The sequence below is a fragment of the Lontra canadensis genome, unplaced genomic scaffold, assembly GCF_010015895.1.
Source record: "Lontra canadensis isolate GAN:19392208 unplaced genomic scaffold, GSC_riverotter_1.0 scaffold43, whole genome shotgun sequence".
In the NCBI taxonomy this organism is placed as follows: domain Eukaryota; kingdom Metazoa; phylum Chordata; class Mammalia; order Carnivora; family Mustelidae; genus Lontra; species Lontra canadensis.
In genome coordinates, this window is record NW_022631037.1 from 8,315,791 (window position 1) to 8,337,094 (window position 21,304).

General features: G+C 37.0%; 1 non-coding gene across 1 annotated transcript; it reads left to right on the forward strand.

Moving 5' to 3' along the window:
- The first annotated feature begins 14,565 nt into the window (after positions 1-14,565).
- Positions 14,566-14,672, forward strand: LOC116876120. The gene has a single exon (XR_004384339.1). It is a non-coding gene; the product is annotated as a U6 spliceosomal RNA (small nuclear RNA).
- Positions 14,673-21,304: the final 6,632 nt, after the last annotated feature.

Here is a 21,304-nt window from a genome sequence, read left to right on the forward strand (position 1 = left end):
TCTTCACTGTCTGCCAATCAATATCCTCTCTCTGTTTGCCAACTGATTTCTGCATTCATGCACGTTCACACGTGCGCGTGTGTGCGCATAGACACCCGTGCGCGCGCGCATGGACACTCTTGAATAGGGCATGCAACCCAACTCCCTCGAAGGGAAAACCATGAACAGAGATCTGGAAAGGACTCAGTATGACAATACGGTGCAGAGAGCACCAGGTTGCCTCCACCGGAGAAAAGCAGCTGTTCTGGAGACTGTTAGGAGACTTTATCCCAGCTGTTAGATTTGAGAGCTCAGGACTCAGAGACATTGTCAAAGTGTTTCCACAGGGTGAAAAGTTACCCAGTCACCTATGAAATGGTGAGGGTTAGTGAGCGGAAGTGCGCCATTTCCTCAGAAGTGTGGGATTTGAGGACGGAAAGGTCTACACAGGAATGCCAGCCATGTCACTTACAGTTGAATGGCTGGCTTTAAAGTGCCCAGTGTAGGGGCGCCTGGGTGGCTCAATGGGTTAAAAATCTGCCTTCAACTCAGGTCATGATCCCAGGGTCCCAGGGACACATGCTTCATGTCAAGCCTCATGTGGAGTCCCACGTCTGGCTCCCTGCTCAGTGGGGAGTCTGCTTTTCCCTCTCCCTCTGGCTCATGTGCGTTCTCTCTCTCTTTCTGCCAAATAGATTGATAAATAAAATCTTAAAAAGTGCTCAATGTATTTAACCTTCCAGATGTTGTTCCCTTTTCTGAAAAACAAGGCTATTCATTTTACTTAAATGAGTTGTTGGGAATTTTAAATATAAAACTCTGGCTTACTATTCCATCAGTGAATGTTCCATATATGTCTATATATGTTACAGAGAAGAACTTACTTTATATTAGAATTTCATTGTATTATTTTTCCTGAAGAATCCTGCTAGTTTTTGGCGGGGTGGGGGTGAGGAGAGTGTTCTGTTGTTCTTTTGTGTTCTTTTGTTTTTACTTTTTTTGTGTTCTGTTTTTTCCCATTTCTGTCCTTTTTTTTTTTTTTTAAATAACTGTGTTGCATAGTGTCCCCAAGGGAGAGGACACCGAGAAAGCACAAAAGCAGGGAGAGAAACAAGGAAAAGAAGGGGAACAAGAAAAGAGTGATTCCTGCTATCTGGGACACCCACAGCTGCCTGGTCTCCAAGTACAGCAAGGCAATTTCTGCAGCTGTGGACCTTTGAACACTTTCGAATGGTTACTACCTACTTTCCATTAATTGATGCAAAAACAGCTGTTAGCAACATGTATTTTTGTAGTTGAATATTATTTACATATTGATCATTTTTGTGATTCCTTCTCCCTTTTTTGTTTCCATTCTTTTTCAGAAGATGATCTGTTCTGTGCTCCTTATCTTGGAAAAGGAACGTAACAATATGAATTAAACGTGGTAAGCTTTTACTTTTAACTTCAAAGTGTTTAAATATTTAGACACGAGGGATGACACAACTATTTGGAGAAACATGAGGGTGGAAAAAAGGCCTTTCCACAAACCTTTACCAAACTTCTCCCACCACTACTCAGATTAAAGAAAGAATTTCTTGAGTCTTGGAAAGGAGTAGAAAAACAAGAAGAGATCATGAAAGGTTTATGGGTCTAGGAGGAAGCATGAGCCTGTGAGGCTTAGGAGACTTTTATCTACTGAATTCAGAGTATTTGTGGTAAGGATGTGAGAGTTATAAATGTGAATTACCAGCGTTGGGCCCTCTGCCAGGGAGTAGGTCCTATACTTCTTGCCATCCCTAGGGCCACTCTTCCTTCCACTGTGTACTCTGACAAAAAGTTCTCATCTAATCCACTAGTTACATGACATTTTTATTGCATTTCTGCTATGGTCTGAGTGTTTGTGTCCTCTTGAAATTCATATGTTGAAATCCTAACTCCTATGGTGATGGTATTAGGACGTAGGTAGGGCTTTCAGGGAGCTGACTAAGGTTATGAAGGTGGATCCCTCATGCATGTGATTCTTACATTATTATAATTTCATATTATTATGATAAATGAGGCTTAAGAGACTCCCTTGCTTTGGACTTACTTTCCACCATGTGAGGGCACTGTGAAAAGACAGCCATCCAGGAAGTGGTCCTCACCAGACACCAAATCTGCCAGCCCTTGATCTTGGACTTCCTAAACTCAACAACTGTGAGAAATAATTTTCAATTGTTTATAATACACTCAGTCTGTGGTATTCTGTTCTAGCAGCCCAAATGAGTTGAAATTTCTAATGATTATCTTGGATGATTTTATAGATGAGAGCTCATTTTTATGATAAAATCTAAAATGAATTTTGATATCTATAGAAAGAAAGAATGTTGACGGATTTTAAATGATTTTGGGGATAACCCACAACTCTATACTATTGAGATTCCCTTGTAGGAATATGGTTCCTCTCTTCATGTCTTAAAATTTTCCTTTGTGTGGCTATCAGACACATGAAAAAATGTTCATCATCACTGGCCATCAGGGAGATTCAAATTAAACCACATTGAGATACCACCTTACACCAGTTAGAATGGCCAAAATTAGCAAGACAGAAAACAACGTGTGTTGGAGAGGATGTGGAGAAAGGGGAACCCTCTTACACTGTTGGTGGGAATGCAAGTTGTTGCAGCCACTTTGGAGAACAGTGTGGAGATTCCTTAAGAAATTAAAAATAGAGTGGGGTGCCTGGGTGGCTCAGTGGGTTAAAGCCTCTGCCTTCAGCTCAGGTCATGATCTCAGGGTCCTGGGATCAAGCCCCACATCAGGCTCTCTGCTCAGCAGGGAGCCTGCTTTCCTTCCTCTCTCTGCCTGCCTCTCTGCCTACTTGTGATTTCTGTCTCTGTCAAATAAATAAAATCTTAAAAAAAAAAAAAAAAACATTAAAAAAAAAGAAATTAAAAATAGAGCTTCCCTATGACCCTGCAATTATACTACTGGGTATTTACCCCAAAGATACAGATGTAGTGAAAAGAAGGGCCATCTGTACCCCAATGTTTATAGCAGCATTGGCCACGGTCGCCAAACTGTGGAAAGAACCAAGATGCCCTTCAACGGACGAATGGATAAGGAAAATGTGGTCCATATACACTTTGAAGTATTATGCCTCCATCAGAAAGGATGAATACCCAACTTTTGTAGCAACATGGGCGGGACTGGAAGAGATTATGCTGAGTGAAATAAGTCAAGCAGAGAGAGTCATTTATCATATGGTTTCACTTATTTGTGGAGCATAACAAATAACATGGAGGACATTGGGAGATGGAGAGGAGAAGAGAGTTGGAAGGGGAGATGAACCATGAGAGACTATGGACTCTGAAAAACAATCTGAGGGTTTTGAAGGGGTGGGGGTGGGAGGTCGGGGGAGCCAGGTGGTGGGTATTATGGAGGGCACATATTGCATGGAGCACTGGATGTGGTGCATAAACAATGAATTCTGTTACACTGAAAAGAAATAAATTAAAAAAAATTTTAAAAAGAATAAAATATAACAGTAAGCTTTTTAAAAAAAATTTTTCCTTTGTGTCCTTCAGTTGAGTTTTGGGATGTAAGGTGAGTTCTGTATTTCTTGTTTATCACCAGGTAATTTTGATGTTGTTGATACTGTGATTTGGTAGTAATGATTCTACTTAACATTCACCGCATGTTGATGATGTATCAGGCACTGTGCTGAGCAACTTAATAGTATTAATTTATTTAATTCTCACAATAATCCTGTGAGTTAAGAACTATATGAAACCCATTTCAAGACTATAGAATTGATTCTTAGATAAATTAAGGAATTTGCCCAAAGTCATGCAGCAAGCATATGGTAGAGCCAGGATTTAAAACTAGATTTGTCTCTACATTGTACTGTTATTTTAATCATAACTATTCTATTCTGTCTCATTAATTTAAGGAAATACACACACAAACACACAATATTTTTTAATTAACCAACTACAAAAATCTTCTGTAAGATAATCTTAACTTTCTGGGACATGTTGTTGATATAGAAATGGTTTGTAGATATTATCTAGAAAGTAATTAGTCTGATAGAGTTAGCCTTACAAACATCAGTTGATTGACTATAAACCTTTTTCCACTTCATACCATGGGTGATTTGGGGGAAATTAAACATGATTTCACTGAATATATTTATCTAAATTACAGCTCTTAACATGGGATTTGTATGTTAAGAAATTATACTATCCAAAATGATTAAGTCTTCTACTTAATAATTCTCTCATCATTAATGAGGCTCTGTTGCCATAAAATTTTGGAGGAAAGTCCTTTTTAGGCTTATGCCAGTATGTTTGTCCCTTGGACAGAAAAAAGGGAAGAATTGAGCTTGTCTTATATTTTTAATGCTTACTTCAGTAGTAAACTGTGGAACTATCAAATATCCAGCTAACTTCTCTGTTTTTAAGTTTCCGCAATTTATAAATTGAGATAGTAATACCACAGTCCTTAGTAGCTGCAAATGATATGTAACATTTATGTTTTATTATTCATCAGGTATTTCTGAGTAGCATTCTTATTGGCTAAAAAGATAGCAACAATCTATTAATAGAATGATGTATCTCTTAGTGCTTTGTTGACAAACTTGACATGAACTCATGTGAAATTGCACAAAAGCAGAATTATTTTTCTCTTTTGTAAACTTCCTGCTAATATAAGTAAAAATGTTGCTAATATAAGTAAAAATGTAATTCTGGGGCACCTGGGTGGCTCAGTCATTTAAAGTGTCTGCCTTCAGCTCAGGACATGATCCCAGAGTTCTGGGATTGAGTTCTGGATCAGGCTCCCTGCTTGGTGGGAAGCCTGCTTCTCCCTCTCCCACTCCCCTTGCTTGTGTTCCTGCTCTCTCTGTCTCTCTCAAATAAATAAATAAAATCTTTTTTTAAAAAAGTATAATTCCAAAGAGCATAAGTGAATTATTTGAATCTCTGGCTCAAGCTACATAAGAACTATTGGGGTTATTACTAAGATAATTTGGTTCACTATGCACAAGTTTTAGGAGTAGTGTTACTAGGGGCTGCCAATATGTGATCAGCTTTTTCCTGCACATATAGAACAACTGTACTTGGGAAAATAACTTAATACAGCCATCAGTAAAACAATAATCAATTCTCTACTGTATATTTTGTTATTAAACTTTATCATTTCACTCAGTTATTAGGCAGGAATAAGTACTCAAAAACCAAAATGTACTGCATATCAACTGTGGCAAATCTCTGTGTGAGACACTGAGGACAAACATACGTATACACACACACACACACACACACACACACATACATACACATATATGTATGTGTATATATAATTTTATATATATTTATAAAAATATGTTTATATATGATATAAATTATATATTTTTATAAATATATATACACATATATAGCATATATATAAAAATTTATGCAACAAGGTGTCAGATCCCTTAAAAGAAATATATAAAGTATTATGGTAGTAATTAATAATGGGTTAAAAGAATCAAGCACCTATGAGATACAATGAGATCACAAGTTTCTCTCTGTCTTTGTCTCTTTTTCTTTTTCTAGCAAGAGCACCTATTTATCATACCCACAAATCCCAGGAATAGAATGCTTGGGACATTTTGATAATGGAAATATTATCTTAAATAGTACAGATAATAGATAGGAACTTTCTCAAGTCAATAATTAATATTTACATAAAATCAACAGCTAACATCATACTTACTGGCAAGAAACTCAAAACTTTTTGCCTAAGATTAGAAACAAAACAAGAGCATTCCCTATCACCACTCCTTTCCAACATTGTACCGGAAGTCACTGTTATAATAAGACAAGAAAATAAAATGAAAAGTAAACATGTTGGGAAGGAAGAAAAAAGTTTGTTCACAGATGATGTTGATTGTCTCTGTAGAAAATCTGTAAGAATTGACGAGAAAATTCCTAGAACTAATAACATATTATAGCAAGGTTGCAGGATACAAGGTTAATACACAAAAGACAATTGCTTTCCTATATACCAGCAAATAATTGAAATTAGTAATTAAAAGCACAGTATCATTTACATTAGTATACCCCAAAATAAAATATTTAGATATAAACCTAACAAAAATATGTACAAGACCTATATGAGGAAAACAGCACAACCCTCATGAATTAAATCAAAGAACTAAAGAAATGGAGAGAGGTGATATTAGAGACATGGTTGAACAAGACATCCTCATTCACACCACCCTCCCAGTGACAACAATTGGGCATCTATTCACAGATAATAGTAACTCTGTGGCAGCCGTGGTATTCAGCAACACATGCCAAGGGACCTCAGGGTACTCTCACCCACTCATGTGTTTAGTAATAGGCATAAAGACCTTGGTCTTGGCTATGGACCTTGGAGTGGCCTGTCAACAGGCTTCAGCGCCACTCAGCTGTGGTCCAGGAGCCCCTAGAGAACCATGTCTCAGACAATCACCTGTGGACAAGAGTCTTCGTGGAAGTCCAGGTTTCCAGTGGAAAAGTTCCAGCACAAAAATGTTGGAACAAAAATGCAGGAGATTGGATGCACTGGAGAGGGTAAGAGGGAAAGTCTGACTTTACCCACATCAATCCTCCTCCAAGGTGCCACAGCTCAAGGCCAAAAGAGATCTTATTGGCCTGTAATTTTTCCCACTTAAGTACCAAACCTTCAGCAATGGTTAACTCATCTCGACAGAAAATCAATAAGGAAATGTTTGACTTGAACTACACGTTAGGCTAAACTGACCTAATAGATAGAAACAGAACATTTCCATCCAGCAGAGGCAGAATACACATTCTTGAACACACATGTGATATTCTCCAGGATAGATTATATGATAGGTCCCAAAACAAGTCTTAGCAAATTTAATAAGGTTGAAATGATACTAAGGGTATTTTCCAGCCACAATTGTATAAAACAAGAAATCAATAACAAAAGGAAAACCAGAGAAGTCCAAATATGTGAAAATTAAATGACATACTCCTGAAGAACCAATGGGTAAAATAAAAAATAGAAAGGGAAATCAAAAAACATGAGAAATGAATATGGAAGCTCAACATCACAAAACCTATAAGATGTGGCAAAAAACAGTTCTAAGAGGAAATTTATCCCAATAAATGTCTACATCAGGGAAAACAATAAAGATCTTAAACAACCTTACTTCTCACCATAAAAAAAAAAAACAACTAAAAAAGACAAGAACAAACTACGCCCAATTTAGCAGGCAAAATAACAAAGATCGTACAAAAAAATAAAGACCAGAAAAATCAATGAAACTAAAAGTTGGTCTTATTGAAAAGATTAAAAAAAATTAACAAATCTTTAGCTGTCATAACTAAGAAAAAAGAGAGAAAACTCAAATAAAATAAAAAATGAAGGGGGGAATTAGAACTGATACTACAGAAATACAACAATCATAAGAGACTAATATGAAGAATTATATGCCAACAAATTGGATAAACCGAAAGAAATATTTAGACGCCTAGAAGCCTATAACCCAACCAAGACTGAATATATAGTAGCAAATCTAAATAGACCAATAATGACTATGGAAATTGAATCATCATCAAAAACCTCATAAAGCAGAGCCCAGGGCCAGATGGCTTCACTGGTGAATTCTACTGAACATTTAATGAATTAACATCAGTTCTCCAACTTACCCAAAAAACTGAAGAGGAGTGAACACTCCCAAATTCATTTAAGAGGGCAGCATTATCTTGATATCAGTCAAAGATCAAGAAAAGAAAACTTACAGGTCAATATACTTGATGAACATAGTTATAAAAATTCTCAACAAAACATTGGCCAAATTCAACAATATAAAAGGATCATATACTATGTTCAAGTGGGATTTATTGCTGGGGTGTAAGGATGGCTCAACACACACAAATCAATAAATGTGATACACCACATGAAGAGAATGAAAGATAAAAATCATATGATTAGCTCAGTTGATGCAGACAATGCAGTTGATAAAATTCAACCTCCTTTCCTGGAAAAACAAAAATAAAACAAAACAAAAAACCACAACTCTCAACAAACTGTGGGGAGAAGGAATGTATTTCAACATAATAAAAGACAAGTGCACAACTAATAGCATACTTAACAGCGAAAGGTTGAACATTTTTTCTCTAAGATCAGAAAAAGTCAAGAATCCTCACTCACACCTCTCCCATTTAACACGGTACTGGAAGTCATAGCCAAGCAATTAGGCAAGAAGAATTCAGGGGCAATCAGTTGTAAAGGAAGAAGTAAAACTCTCTTTGTTTGCTGATGATATAATCTTATGTACAGACATCCTAAAGACTCCACCAAACAACTGTTATAACTAATAAATTCAGTAAAGGATTTAAAGTCAACATACAAAAACCGTTGCATTCCTAAACACTAACAATAAAATAACTGAAAAGCAAAAAATAAAGCAATTCTACTTACAATAGCATCAAAAAGTGCTTAGAAATACATTTAACCAAGGAAATGAAGATCTGTACCCTGAACAGTATAAGACTTTGATGAAAAAATTGAAGAGTACAAAAATTAATGGAAATATATCCTATGTTCATAGATTGGAAGAAGTAATATTGTTAAACTGTCTGTACTACCCAAAGTTATCTGTAGATTGAATTCTTATCAAACGTTCCAATGGCATTTGTCACAGAAAAAAAATTCCAAAAATTTGTCTGGAACCACAAAGACTGAATAACCAAAGCAATCATGAAAGTAAGAAAAAGCTGGAGGCATCTCACTTTTTCATTTCAAACAGTATTACAAAACTTTATGCTTTGAAACACTATGGTACTGGCTTAAAAACAGGCACACAGACCACCAATGGAACAGAATGGAGAGCTCAGAAATAAACTTTCTTACATATGGTCAACAAATACATGACAAGAGAGCTAAGTACAAAGAATGATCTCTTCCATAAATGGCATAGGAAAAGCTGGATAATCACATGAAAAAAATGAAATTGAATTCCTACATTACACCACTCAAAATTAATTTGAAAGGGATTAAAGATTTACATGGGAGACCTGAAACTGCAAAAATTATAGAATAAAAGAAGGATAAACCTTCTTGATGGTAGCATTGGCAATGATTTTTTGGATATGGCACCAAAAGCAAAGGCAACTAAAGCTAAAATAAATAAATGAGACAACATCAACCTAAAAGGCAAAAGAAACAACAAAATGAAAAAAACACCCTATGAATGAGAGAAGATACTTGAAAATCATATACCTGGTAAAGGTTTAATATCCAAAATATATAAGGAACTCATACAACTCAAAAGCAAATAAAAGCAATTTGATTTAAAAATACCAGAGGTGGGGTGCCTGGTTGGCTCAGTCTGTTAGGCAGCTGCTTTTGGCTCAGGTCACGATCTCAGGGGTCCTGGGATCAACCTTGAGTTGGGCTCCCTGCACAGCAGGGAGTCTGCTTGTCCCTCTCCCCCTGCCCCCATCACCCCACCCCAACCACCCTCGTGCTGTCCCTCTCACCCACTCTCTCTCTCTCTCTCAAATAAAATCTTTAAAAATAAAATAGCCAGAGGAACTGAATAATCTTTTTTCCAAAGATCCCATATAAATTTCCCCCAGATTTGTAAAGATGCTCAATATCACTCATCATCGGAGAAACTCATACAACTCAAAACCACAAGGAGATATCACCTTTCACCTGTTAGAGTGACTAGTATCAAAAAGTTAAGAGATAATTTCCGGCAAGGATACGGTGAAAGGGGAGCCCTCGTGCGCCATTGATAAGAATATAAATTTTTACAACTATTATGGGGAAAAAAAATATGAAGATTCCTCAAAAAAATTAAAAATAGAAGGGCACCTGGGTGGCATCTGTCTTCACCTCAGGTCATGATCCTGGTGTCCTAGGATTGAGCCCCACATCAGGCTCCCTGTTTAACAGGGAGTCTGCTTCTTCCGCTCCCTCTGCCCCTGCCTCTGCCCCCCAACACCCATGTTCTCTCTCTCTCAAATGAACAAAAATAAAAATAGAACTTATATGATGCAGCTAGGAGTTCTGCACCCCAGTTCTACGAGAAGATAGTATCAGATTCCTTTCATTAAGGGCTCAGTCCTACAAAGCTGCTCTCTACTTCAGATGCCAATTGCCAGGCAACTGTTACCTGGGCTTCAAATTGACAAGCTTGGAGATTCCCACATCCCTCTACCTGGGTTCAATTAATTTGCTAAAGCAGCCAACAGTACTAGCCAACGAGTCCACTCTAGATCATCAGTTTATTACAAAGGACATTAAAGGATACAAATCAATAGCCAGATGAAGAAATGCATTGAGGTCCTGAACAAAGTAGTTTCTGTCCTTTCAGAGTTTGGAGCCCAGCATGCTGGCATGTATAATTTTCTGGTTCCCCAACCCAGAAGCTCTTTGAATATTCTCCTTTTGGTTTCTTATGGAGGCTTCATTATAGAAGTATGACTGATTTTTAAATCATTGACTATTGGTGATTGATTCAAGCTCCAGTTCTTCTACCCTCTCGGACATCAGAGAGTAGGCCTGAAGGTTCTAACCCTCTATTCATGGTTGGTTCCCCTGGTAACAGCCCCCATCTTTAAAGCATTTCCAAAAGTCATCTCATTAATATAAACTCATTTGTGTTTGAGGGGTGTTTGTTAGGAATAAGAAGATGCCCATTTCACCATCATGGCTTTGAAGCATTTTCAGGAACTGATGATGAGAGACGAAATATTAAAACAAAAGATCCACTGCTCATATCCACTCAGGAAATTTCAAGGGAATTGGCAGATGTGAGCTAGGAACAACAAATGAAGACTGTATATATATGAGACATATATTATGGCCATCTGAATGGCCTGCACATGGATGTTTTATAGCAGCTCTATTCATAATTAACAAATCTGGAAGCAACCAAGATATACTTTGCTAGGTGAATGAATAAAAACCCGTGGTAAATCCAGACAAGGGGATACTATTCAGCACTAAGAACAACACCCAAAACAGCGAACAAGAGATGTAACGTTATGGAAGAAACTTAAACGCATATTACTAAGTGAAAGAGGTGAATCTGAAAAGGCCACAGACCATATCATTCCAACTGTGTGATGTTCTGGAAAAGGCAAAACTATGGAGACAGTAAAAAAGATAAGTCGTTGCCAGGACTTATGGGGGAGAAAGGGATGAGAAGGTGAGGCATAGAGGATTTTTAGGCTCATGAAACTACCCTGTATGATGCCATTATGGTGGATACATATCGCTGTACAGTTTGTCCAAATCCTCAGAACGTACCACATCAAGAGTGAACCCTAACATAAACTATGGACTCTGAGTCATACTGATGCTGCAGTGTGGACAGATCAGTTGTAACACGTGTACACTCCGGTGGGGTGTGTTGATAATGAGGGGGGCGGAGTACTGTGCGTGTGTGTGTAGGGGGTAGCAGTTATATGGGAAATCTCTATACGTTGTGCTCTATTTACTATGAAACAAAATCCTCTAAAAAAAAATTCTATTCATTTTTTTAAAAATTAAGTAATGTGAAACAATCAAGATAAACTTATTGTGATGTTTGTATTATACTGTACAAGTGGGTGGGAAGTCCCCCTGCACCTGATAGCAAAGTGTTAGAGGCAGAGATTAATGAGTCAAAGCTAATTAAAGAAGTAATTGCTTCTGGGGATGTACCCTAGGTAGGGAGGTAACTGTTTTAGAGGCTAAAAATATCATAGTTTAATAAAATAAAATTGCACAACTGAAAGGTAAGTAGAACAATAAAATGCCAAACATATTAAAATGTACTCTGTTTATTAGAAAAATAAATTGTATCCTGGAGTTCAATAAAAACCTAATTAAGGATTTTGGCTGGGCTTCACTGTTGTTGCAACTATTGTTACTTATTAATTGTTCTCTGGGGTCCAAAGATCTCTTTACAGCTGAGGGTATCTGAGACCCTAAATTTCCTAGAGCAAGAGTAATTGGATATAGGGTTTTAAGAAATTTGGAAATGTCCAAAACACTAATGAAAATTGCACCTTTATTCAAGATCCAGCTGTACAGACTAATTAAAACGTTGGGTTCCTTTGCTTTGGGGTAGAATTGTACCTTTTCACTGTGGGGAAACTGGCTATCTCAGATATTTGTTATTTGTCTTCTGTTAAGAAAAAGAGACACAAATTAAGTATTCCCCGAACAATGCAGTTTGGCGGTCAAGATTTTTCGAAACATGGGATCCATTCACAAGTGGGCATAACCAAGGAAGTATTAGATAGTGGGAATGTCTCCAAATTTCTCTTTAAGCTTCTTGTTTGAATTTTGTGTCACCCACAAAATTGTGTCACTGGATCCTTCCAGCCACTTGCAGTCGTGTTGGTTTCTTGTATGCTGCAGGCACTGTCGTGTATTGTTTACATGAGTGAGAATTCAGTGAGGGGTGATTAAATAGGGAATAATTTAGATTGAGCAAATATTATCAAGACAATTACTCGGTTGTTGTATAAATGAACTGTTAGTTCTAAATTATTTGGACTGTTTTGTTTGATTTATTTAAGTCATCCAGCATCTTACCCTATACGAATTATCCCTTCTTGTTCTGTGAAGTTTTTATAAGTTTACCTCATCCAGTAGTATTTGGTCACTTCCTAACAAAATATTCAGAAGTTCCCATGGATTTTATTTTAGATATAACCTGAATAGAGTAATTTTGTAATTATGCTTCCCACTTTCTCCAGAGGCTGGGTGCGCTCAGCAAACCACAGCAGCAACAACAAAACAAAAAACAAAAGAATGAACAAAAACCTTGGCAAAGATCTTTTTTTTTTTTTTAACAATTTTTATTTTATTTGACAGAGAGAGAGAGATCACAAGTAGGCAGAGAGGCAGGCAGAGAAAGAGGAGGAAGCAGGCTCCCTGCTGAGCAGAGAGCCTGATGCGGGGCTCGATCCCAGAACCCTGAAATCATGACCTGAGGTGAAGGCAGCGGCTTTAACCCACTGCGCCACCCAGGCGCCCCCCCTTAGCAAAGATATTAACACTTTGCACTCTATCAGTGTCTTATGTCTTTATAAGAAGAAAGACTGAAACAAAAGAAAACAACAATTACATTATACCATGGTCAACTAATTCTTACAAAAATCATTTTAGAGAGTACAAAGCCTTTTCACGATGCTTCATGTCTGTGTTTGTTTCTTTATGGGTAGTAGAAACACTTTTATTCTCCTCTGGATATTCCCACTGCTCTGAACTTGACATATCTGTCTGCCATTACTTCATCTGGTCTGTGACTCTTAATCAGAGGTTCATTAACTGCTGATTAAGTTGATAAACATTGATTCATCCTCTGTTACTTCATTAAGCTCATCTGCCAGTCTACTGAGATTTATTTTCTACCATCTTGATATTCACCTGTAAAATCGTTGGTCTCCAGCTTCCAAAAGTGCTTTTTAAGTGTTACACACATTTCATTGTCCTCTCTCTCTTTTGTTTTTTAAATTTTCACTCAACCAAAAGACCTGATAGGGTTTTTTTTTTTTTCCTTCTGCAACAGAACACTAGCAACTTCACACTGAGATCTTTCTTTTTAATTTACAGTAGCTCCTCCAAAGGGGAGATGTTTTCCCCACATCATTTCTTTTCCAGGGGAGGACAAGTTTTGTTTGCAATCCTTTAGTATAAGTTTCCTCAGTGGTTCTGTGTCAAGGAAGAAAAGTAATTCAGAGCATGTATCACTTCAAAATTTACAGCTCAGTTTGGGGCTCAAAATATGATCTTTTACAGCAGGTGTTAAACTGGAAAAATTCAATTCTCCAATTGACAAACCAAAGTATTCCAGATACTCCCCAATGAGAAAGAAACTGGGACAGCAACTCTGAAGTGAAAAAATTGCTACCTGTTTTTCCCTCCTTGCAAAATTCTTTGTTGTAGAACCCTCTTATTGAAGTGAAGAGCTTATGTAGATTCCTGTGTGATTCAGCTTTCTTACCTCTTAGTTATGAGAATTTTCTTGTATTTATGTAGTATTTCTGAAAAATGAATGAGATGCTATGGCTATCAGAGAAAATAAATGTAAACAAGATATCCTAATCTTGGTTAGAAGAATCACCAACAAGGAAATGGGAGATTGAAATCCCATAGCTATTTGTTTATTTGTTTGTTTTTAAAAGACTTACTTAAAAAAAAATAGTCTGACTTTTTTTCAGCTTTGAAATATAATTGATATAAAACACATGTAAATTTAAGATGGATGATGTGATGGTTTGATATGTGTATATATTGAAAAACTTTTACCACAGTAAGTGGTAGTTAACACATTCTTTGCCTGATGTTACTACCATTTTGTTGTTGTTGTTGTTTAAGATTTCGTTTATTTATTTGACAAAGAGATCACAAGTAGGCAGAGAGGCAGGCAGGAGAGAGGGGAAAGCAGGCTCAACACTGAGCAGAGAGCCTGATGTGGGGCATGATTCCAAGACCCTGACTGAGATCATGACCCAAGCTGAAGGCAGAGGCTTAACCCACTGAGCCACCCAGGCGCCCCTTCGTTGTTGTTTTTAAGGTGAGAAGTCACTTGCCCATACCTTTTTGAACAAAAGGTAAGTGCTCACTTCAACAGCACATATACTAAAATTAGAATGATACAGAGAAGATTAGCATGGCCCGTGTCCAGGGATGACACAGAAATCCATGAAGCATTCCATATTTTTGAGCACTTGGTGATGTATGGAATTGCTGAATCACTATATTGTATACCTGAAGCTAATACAATACTGTATGTTAAGTATACTGGAATTTAAAATTAAATTAAACTGAATTAAAAAAAAAAAAAAAGAGGGTAAAATACAAGGGCCAGGTCACTTCCAGGATCTAGGATAAGATGAAAACCTCTCTGCAGGTGGAACAGTAGAGAAGAATACTCAGAGCCCCAGAGAGATATGCATTCCTACAGGAGTGCAAGTAAAATGAATAAGAAGGGATGAGGGGTGATGCAAAGGACCAGAGCCACAGGAGAAAGAATGAGGAATTAAACTGATTAAATTCCAAATAAGGGATCTCACTAGCCTCTTTCTAGTGATTCTCCACAAAATATCTCTAGATCAGAGCCTAGGATATTATCTTTGGAATAAATGAGACCCAGACGGTCCTAAGTTTCACTAGAAAGAATTCAGTTTCAATTGATTTTATATACTTTAGAAAAAATAGATGTGGTGGAGCTCTGCAAGTTTTAACAATTGCCTAATAAGTTCCCTAGCCTATTTCACATTCAATATACAGTATTTCTGGAAAGTATTAAGTATGATAATTATACTGCCCATATATTTCCCTTTAATGTTTGCAATAACCAAAAGAAAATTAATGCAAGAAAAGAAATATAGATAATAATACTTTTCTTCTTAAGACATATCTCTCTAAGAGAGATATCCTGGGCACCAGCTATAAATTACTGTACCCATTTAAAGTGTTATAAAAATAAAAACTGGTAGGTAGTGAATAGAGATTTGCACCACACAGACTGTACTGTAGAAATAACTAGCTTCTCACAATGGGAACATTCCCATTTACAGAAAATAATTTCAAGTATTTTTTTTTTCTTTATTTGACACAGCAATGTTGTCATGACCTTCATCCACACTGTGAGTTTTGGTAATATTTTCATTTATATCTTCTCTCCATGGGGATAAATGGTTCTAACCTTGAAATCTCAGTTCATATGTGAAAAATAACTTTATAAATACTTCAAACACTTACATTTTCAGCAACAAATGTTCCAGTATGAATATAAAACAGCATTTCTGTCAAACACAGCAATACATTACTTGAACTCAGAAGACAGGAATCCCTATACACACACAGCTCACTGTCAGTTCTCAGAAATAGTTTACATATTCTTCAGTGGCACTATGATTATATGTATTTCTTATTAGGTGGTGACTGACTTGGGGTTCCTAGAGCTGTTTACTGTAAACAGTTTACTGTAAACAGTTACTGTAAACTGTTTACTGTTCAGCTGTAACCCTTGATATCCTTATAGTCATCAACATTAGTTAAATTTTTAAAAGCTATCAATTTTATCCATTTATATATTAATTTCACAAACATTCTTTGAAGATCTATTATTTGCCAGGCACTTTCATAGGCCTAGGAGATAGAAAGATAAATTATACCTGTTACCTTTTGCCCTTAAAGGGCTCACATTAAAGTAAGAAAAACAAACATGCAAAAATATATTTTATTTCAAAACAACAACTCTGCTATGACTGTTACTAACTTGTTTTTAGGACTATAATGCCTGTGTGTGTGTTGACACAGTGTAAACACAATGTTTTAATTTGGATTACCTTCAAAGCAGACACTAAGCAGGGATTTGGGTTCAAGTAATATTTTTTAAAGATTCATTTATTTATTTGAGTGGGGAGAAGATAGAGAAAGAAATCAAAAGAAAGGGGTGGGAGCAGGGCAGAAGGAGAGGGAAAGAAGCAAGCTCCCTGCAAGTGGGGTGCCTGAGGCGGGGCTTGATCCCAGGACCACTCATGACCTGAGCCCAAACCAAGAGACAAACCCTTAGCTGATGCAGCCACCTAGGTGCCCCTCAAGTAATTTTTAAGGAGGTAATCACAAGAAGTCCTTGAAGTCAGTGGCCTCTAGGTAAGAACTTGAGGCTCTCCCACCATTACCTGAAGGGTTTGGTGCACCACAGATGGCCTGGCTCCACACCCAGAGCTTCTCATTCAGTAGGTTTGTGGTGTGACACAAGGACTTGCATTTTCAAATGCCCACTGGACACTGAGACTGAGGGTGTCCAGCCTGCACTATAAGAACCACTGATGTGGCAGGTATGAGCAGGATATAATAGTCATGGGCACATACATTCAGATATTTTTGATGTCCTTGTTCTTACCCAACCATCACAATTTCCTCATGCTTTTAGCCATTCATTGCATCAGCAACTGAACATGTGTGAGCTGTAGCCATGCATGAACCTGGAAGGCTATGCCCCCACATTAACCAGTTATTAATCAAGTAGCTAAACCCAGGTGGCTAATTAAAAAATATTTGACTGGTACCATGCACTCATTTTATCTTATTTTATTTTTTTTCTGGGATACTTATGACTGTAAACTAAATGTCCATGTTGGGTTTGAGAAGAGCAGGGTGCAAAGGTTACATTTATTGTACGAAAAATGTCCTCTTGGATAATTCACGTGAGATAGATTTCAGCTGCTTATCTAGATCAGGATGAGTGAGGACTGAAAGTGTGTATGCGCGTGTGTGTGTATTAATGATATGCGCATGTATAGCAGGAATAAATATTTTGTGTCCATAAATATTTGATAAAATTCTTCCAAGCATGAAATCGGAATTTTCTCTGCACCAAGCAAAGTATTTCTGTGAGGTTCATAGAGCTGGGATAAAAACAGAAGTCTTGTAAAACAGTTTGGCAAAATAACCACATATATACCTTATTGCCTTTGAATAAAGAACATTTTGTGTAGAAAGCTTTCCACTCTGGTTCTTGCCTATGACTACACTACAGGTGAAAAAAAAAAATGCCATTTATGGAGGGACATTTTTAAAACAAAATGAATGTTTGTACTTATGTGTGGAGCATAGTAACAAAGAAATGTATTTAACTGCAGAATGCTATTTGTTTCCACAGAATACACATGCAATTTTCTATTCTGAGTACACATTTAAATCCACATAAAGAGGGCACTTTATTTTCCAAGGACACTGAGTGGAATAATGTAAACTGACTAAAAAGAGACGAACTCTACCTTCTGCATGTACTCTGGGACTTTAAAGGCATCAGAATTAGGAGAGCTAACTAGATGATTTCAGCTGTATGATCTGTTCATTCTAATATATAATTTTAGATAGTAAGGGGTCTGTGATAACTGTACTCTCTTCTCACTGAATATTTAATTTTCCCAATAAAAAGTATATAGGAACAATATATAATAAAACATTTGAACAAGATATTTAGAGTCTCTTGACTTGAAATATCAGTGGGCTCTATCTCTTCAAGTCCATAGGCTAAGAAGCTAAAGAATGAAATAAAATTTCTGTTATTATTAGCTGCACTTAAATAATGCAGCTTAAATATCTGGCCTGAAAAATAGAATTATAGTCTTCTTTGGGTCGACATATACATACTAGATAAAATATCCCTCTCCAAGTCTTACTTTAAAATTGATTTCTTGCTTGTATGACTGAGTCTCTTTCTTTTTGCAGGAACCCTAGTCATTCCAGTGCTCTAGTTTTCAACCATTTGTTGTATTCCGATTCAATCACACGCTTCAAACCCTGTGTTCTTTAAAAGCCGGCTTTGTGATCTGCCATACCTTTTCTGGTTTTTAAAAGCAGATGTATAGAAACTCCACTGGTCCTTCATTTACTACTGAGAGCTACAGCCAGAAAAGGGGAGGAGTTGGGGGTGGTGGGGAAGCGACACACGTCATTGAACACAGATTCATTCAACAGTCCCCAAGCTCCTGTTCTGAGTTGCTGTCAAGAGTCTTCTGGGTATGTTAGCTTCTTCAATCGAGACAGCAGCACATTGAGGTTGTTATCTAGTACGGTCATTAATGTGTCCATGCCTATTCAAACTGCTTCCTCTCTCCAAACATGCGCTTTCCATGCACCCCACTTCCACATCAGGCCCTTTGAGCCTAACAAAAGATAGCTCCAACTTCGAGACCCACATTTGTCCTTTTCTTTAGGAAACCTTGTCTATTCTACTTCCCAATATGAATCATTCACTACTGTGCTCAGTGAACATTTTTTATAGATTTGAAGTATTACAACACATACCACTTTGCTTATAGTTCATAACATTTGTACCTGCTACTCCACGAAGTCTATAAAGTACTGGGGGGAAATGCTAGAAAATGATGTCTCTTTCTTATTAGCTAACAAGGTATGAAGTGCTTCCACAGACTGCCATCTTCCTTGTAATTCAGTTCTGCTCAGTTCAACCAATATTTACTGAGTACCTACTTTTGTCCTAGGAATTGAAATAATCATGTAGAACTCAAAGATGTATTAATATTGAGCATTGAGGAGTGACAGGTGTATATACAGGCTATTTCATACACCAGAAATATGGTGGAATTTTCCTGAGCAAGAAGTCTTATACATCCTAACCTAAGAAAGTAGGGTAGACTCTGGACTGGAAGAGGGAGGGTCTTTATTCAAGTCTAGGTATCAGAAGGTATAGGGAAGAAAAAGAGTCACTCCTGGTCGAGTGTGGGAGTGAGCCTGCACCCAGGATGCATGTATGTATGTATACTAAAAGAGCTATGTGCGAAGGTTTCATGAAGCTCTTATAGCTAAAGGTAAACATTATCCAATGATAAACAACTGCCTCATCAGTAAAATCATAGTAGTCCTAGGCCACTGAGATGCTTTTATCCAGTGGAAATCATAGCAGGTTGCCAGTTTGCCAGGTTTCAGGAACAATGGCCAGCTAAGGCCCACTCAGTCCAGCCTCCATTGGTGGTCAGATCACCTCTGTACCTGACAGTGAAGTTAAATGTCTTTCAAGACAGACCTATTCCTTGCTCCATATTCCAGTGTTGTTTTCTTGTCATAGGAGTGATTAAGTCTAGCTACTTGGATTGGATAAGTATGCTGCACTTGGGTAGTACAAAGCCATTTGATACCAAAAGGCAGATAGCAAAATTTTTTTTTAATTATTTAATTTGGGAAACATTAAGGTTAACCAGCAGTGAACGACAAAGAGGTAGATGCATAATGTTATTAGTGACTAAGCCAGGCTCGTAATATTTAAATGCTACCAAACATTTGTCCAGTGCTCTTCCAAAATCTTTGTTCAAATGAGGACATTTCTCAGAGTCCTAAAGAAAAAAAAAAAAAAAGAAAAAAAAAAAGAGCATGTTTTGTTATGTAACAGTAAAATTCATATGAGTGCCCCAGTCTTTCTTTCTCTTTGACCCTGGACTGGGCTCAACTTTTCCTCCTTTGTTTCTGAGCCTTGCATCTTCCCATTCCCATTCCCATTCAGAAGCTTTCTGTCACTGCCATACTATGTCTTTATTGTTTTTTTAAATTTGGGGTGGGGCACAACATTGACAAAATAAGGAAAAAGATATAAAATTATCATAGAGTAGCAAGAAAAAAGAAAGCAATAGAAAGATAAGGCTAGGGCTAGTTAGGGATATTTGGGGCAGGGGTGGGAGGGGAAGTCATGAAGAAAGAGGCAGCAGGGAGCTGCGCAAATGAAGGAAATAGATCCAAAAAAGAAAGTGATTTTTAAACGAGGATCACACATGCTCTTCACTGTTTTTAAGAAAAATTTTTAAGCATTTTTTTTTTCAAATTTAGGTTTTAATTGCTGGTCTTTTTTTTTTTTTTTTTTTTTTTTCCAACTTAAGCAGCACTTTGAACCTGAACTATGTGGGTCATGGTTTCAATAGAATTGTAGATTTCCTTTCGCCAGTTTGAATATGTGGCCTCACTCAGCCACTATGCTACTGTGAGCAAGAAGAACTTCAAAGTAATACGGAGGGACTTCCAGAATAGGTCTCTAAAAAGACGGTTGAACACTACATCAAAAACTAATGTTGTGTATGTGTTGGCTAATTGAACATAATTTAAAAAATTTAAAAAATAAAAAGATCTAGGCAATTGATAACATTTTGTTTGTTGAAAAAGTGAATTAATGTTTGACACTTAAAAAGTAGTAGATGTAGGAAGAAATCTGTATTAGTAGAATCCTTGGTAATCCAACACTGAAAACTAATTAAAAGTATGGTATTATTGACAGCATGTTCAGTGGTCAACATATTTATGATTGATTTAACAAATTTCATAGATAGCATATATTTTGTATTCCTAGAAGAAGTGAATGGAAAGAGAGCTAATACGAGATATATCCTATTCTACGTTGTTTGTTTTTTTTTTTTAGGATTTTTATTTATTTGACAGAGAAAGACACAGAGAGGGAACACAAGCAGGGGGAGTGGGAGAGGGAGAAGCAGGCCTCCCACTGAGTAGGGAGCCTTAATGCGGGGCTCGAACCCAGGACCCTGGGATCATGACCGGAGCCAAAGGTAGACGCTTAATGAGAGGCACCCAGGTGCCCTCCCCATTCTACCTATTTTTAAGGCCACCATGTGCACTCAAAACTTAAATAGCTAAATATGCAAAAAATGTTAATATATATTTAGGCTTACATTCTTTGATAGGGTCTGTTGATTTTTTTTAAATAATACTCTAATTCATGCTCATTTTGACCTCTAGAGAAATTTGCAAGTTATGCATGCTAAATTTCTTATTTCATAGAGAGAGATGATGTTTTGTCTTTGTATCTACAATG